A 3412-nucleotide genomic window follows, 5' to 3' on the forward strand; every position below is an offset into this window, starting at 1 on the left:
TCCTCCCTCCCTCTCTGTCTCTCTCTCCAATAAAATTTAAAAAAATTTTAAAAGAAAGCTTAACTTTGGGAGCTTCAGTTAGTAAGGAATTTTAAATTCCTTAGAATTTAGGGGTGGTAAATTAATAAAAAGTAACAAGGGTTGATTATACAACCTTCTCGCCCCTGAACTTCCTATACCTGGTAATAAGGGCATCTCTTCACCTCCCAGTACAGGGAGGGCACCTTTCACATGGGACATTTATTTCCTGCTTTCAGGGGGACAGAGGAGGGTCTGCGTATCCTTCCTGCATGGGCCATCTCTTAAGGAATTTTCACTTATTTTTTAAAAAATTTTAACGTTTTAAAATAATTTTTATTTGAGAGAGAGAGAGAGAGAGAGCGCGCGCATGCACAAGTAGAGGAGGGGGCAGAGAGAGAGGGAGACATAGAAGCAGGCTGCAGGCTCCGAGCTGTCAGCACAGAGCCTGATGCGGGGCTGGAACTCATGAAGTCAGATGCTCAACCGCCTGAGCCACCCAAAGCCGCCTTCCCAGCCAATCCAGAGCTCTAGAAGGTACACGGACTTCCGCGCCCCGGGCTCCCCCCTCCGCCTGCCCTCTAATGCATCTGCTGCCTCCAGGGAGCCATGTGACTGACGACTCCTCCCTCGCCGCATCGTGAGATGATTCAAGGCACACGGAGTCCCTGGCTCGGAGAAGAAATTTAATAGAAGTCCGTCCCCTCCGTGCTGGGGGACGGCCAGGTGTGTCAGGCCTGGTGGTTGTGTTTGGGGAATTGAAGGTCCAGGAAAGGAGCTAAGGCCAGTGCTGTGAGGCCATAAGGGAGGGAAGACCTGGGTTCTGGGACTCCGGGCGGGGTGCCTCCTGCTTGGTGTGGAGATGTGGGTCTCGGTCTTGCTCACTTGGTTGATCATTGGTTGATTTGTTCCTGGTCAACCATGAAGTGTCAGCTGACTTCCAGCCAGCAGGTGGCAGGTGCGGGTGGGGAGTGGCGTTGGGAGGCAGAGGCATCCTAGGGGCCGAGCAGGGTGGCCCTGGGTCAGTGTCAGGTGGATCTCGATGAGGCGGCCTGGCTCTGCTCACACTCTGTCTCAAAAAAAAAAAAAAAGTAAATAAATAAACATTGAAAAATTAAAAAAAAAGTGCACCCATCGTAAGTGTAAAACTTGGCAGATTTTCACAAACTGCACTCTCCGGTTTAACCAGGCTCCGCCTCAAAACCAGAATGGGTCCCCATTCCCAACCCCCTGGGGCCCCCCTCCCAGTCATTGTCTCCCAAAGGCAACCACCGCCCTGGCATCTAGGGGCCCGAGCCTGCCCTGCCCGGGGCTGCACTTCATACATGAATGGAGCCACCCATCGTGCACTCCTGGGTCTCCGTCCTGCAGCACAAAATGCTGTTGGCAAGACTCACACGCCCGGCTGCCTGGACTGTGTGGTGGAACCCTGCAGAGTTGCTGACATTTGGAGTTTGGTCCACGGCTGCTTCCCGTCCCGTGTAGACGGCCGCCTGCTGTCCGTGTGGACTGCGCGGTGCTGAGCGACCTCTGTGGCCGGGCCTCTGGGCTGGGCTGGGCCCCCCTTCCAGCAGACTCTCCAGGAAAATGAAACGTGCCTTGAAGCGGTGTCTCTCCCGGTGCCATGGGGGTGACACTGGAACCACGGGGACGCGGTGGCTTCTGTGGCCCAGTGGGAGGGGCACCCTGGCGTGTGTGCTCTGTGACATTGCGGCTGCAGTCCGGGCGGCTGGCCTTGCGGCTTCAGGTTGCCTGGGTTGGGCAGTGGATGTGGGACCTCTGCTTCTCTGACCTTCGAGTGCTTCTTCCTCTTCTTTTTAATGTGTATTTCTGAGAGACAGACAGAGCATGAGTGGGGGAGGGGCAGAGAGAGAGGGAGACACAGAATCCGAAGCAGGCTCCAGGCTCCGAGCTGTCAGCACAGAGCCCGGTGCGGGGCTTGAACTCGTGAACCCTGAGCTCATGACCTGAGCTGAAGCTGGACCTTTAACCCGACTGAGCCACCCGGGTGCCCCCTCGAGTGCTTCTTAACGAGAAGACTGACAGCAGAAAGTGCCAAGACATGCGCTTGGTGTGGTTACAGCTTGTAGGCGGGTACCGCTGCTGGGGGGGCGGGGCATGCTCCCCCCAGAACGCCTCTCTGGGGTTGACGAGCCCACCGAGGTCCTGGGCTGTCAGGTCTCTCCCCAGCGATGCCAGCGTCATGCCTCCCCCTGCTGGCCAGCCATCGGTCGCTGCGGGGTGCCAAGGCCAGGCCCGGGGTTAGTTTCCTGGGCTGCCGTCAGGGCTCCGAGTTTCCTCATAGTTCTGGAGTCCAGAAGCCTGAGGTGGAGGCGTCGGCAGGGCTGGTTCCCTTGGGGGTGGGGGGATGGGGGGNTAGTGACCTCAGGACTTCCTCGCCTCGTAAATGGCACTCTCCTTGTGTCTTCGCCTCATCTTCCCTCTTTGCGCGTCTGGGCCTTTTGCTGACATTTCCCCTTTTTGTGAGGGCGCAGTCATATTGCACCAGGCCTCACCCGTACCGACCTCGTCTGAAGTTGATCATAGGCAGAGACCCTGTTTCTAGAACTAAGGTCAGGTCCTGGGAGTTAGAGCTTCATCTTTTTTGGAGCAGCATTTCAACTCCTAATAACCCCTTTGCGTCAGTTGGGGCCAGGACGCCCCAGGGGGTGGGCTCAGTGGGGGGGGGGGGGGGCAGNCTTGGGAATAAAAGAGAATTGCAATCTTGGACAAGCGAGTGGCGGCAAAACCGCTGGAAAGTCCCAGAACAAAGGGGAGGCACACTTTTTAAGGAGGGCAGGAGACCGTCGGGAAGGCTGGCCTGAGCTAAAGTCCACTGCCATTTACTGGGAGTCGGAAGTGTGGTGGCTTCTCACCGGCTGAGCTGTTGCTGGTGGGGTGGGGGAGATGCGCAGAGTTCCTTCCTCAGGCTGCAGTAGTATCCCTGCACAAGGTCAAGTCTGTGTAAGGTCAAGTCCATCCCTGCCCACCCCTCCTGGCTACACTGTAGCGAGTTCCTGTTATTAACTCTCATAGGACCCACCTGTTGTGACCACCGCCCGAGGACAGGCCTGTGTCACGCTCTGCTTCTGTAGCGTGAGGTAAAGACCTCATGCTGGGTGGCCGGGGCTCTGATTCCCGTTGTGCCACACTGGCTGTGTGATCTTGTGAAATTACTGAACCTCTCTGGGCTTCAGAATGCTAACTAATAATACCTTCTTCCTAAGGTGGATGTGAAAACTAAGTGAACTCATCTGATAAAGCTCTTATGACTGTGCCTGGCACACAGTAAGCACTCCATAAATGCTCGCTTTCATTATTGCAGGTTTGGAGTCAGCCGGTCTGCAGACAATGCCTCCAGACTCCCAATGGGGGTGGGGGGTGGAGAGAATCC

At 56.0% G+C, this 3412-nt stretch overlaps 1 long non-coding RNA gene across 1 annotated transcript; it reads right to left on the reverse strand.

The window, feature by feature from the left end:
• Positions 1-691: 691 nt before the first annotated feature.
• LOC144217672 (uncharacterized) lies at positions 692-1839 on the reverse strand. Its single transcript, XR_013330930.1, has 2 exons — positions 1617-1839; positions 692-1087 (listed from the first exon to the last, which is right to left on the reverse strand). It is a non-coding gene; the product is annotated as an uncharacterized LOC144217672 (long non-coding RNA).
• Positions 1840-3412: the final 1573 nt, after the last annotated feature.

This window comes from Crocuta crocuta, unplaced genomic scaffold, assembly GCF_008692635.1.
Source record: "Crocuta crocuta isolate KB4526 unplaced genomic scaffold, BGI_CrCroc_1.0 scaffold334, whole genome shotgun sequence".
Lineage (NCBI taxonomy): Eukaryota > Metazoa > Chordata > Mammalia > Carnivora > Hyaenidae > Crocuta > Crocuta crocuta.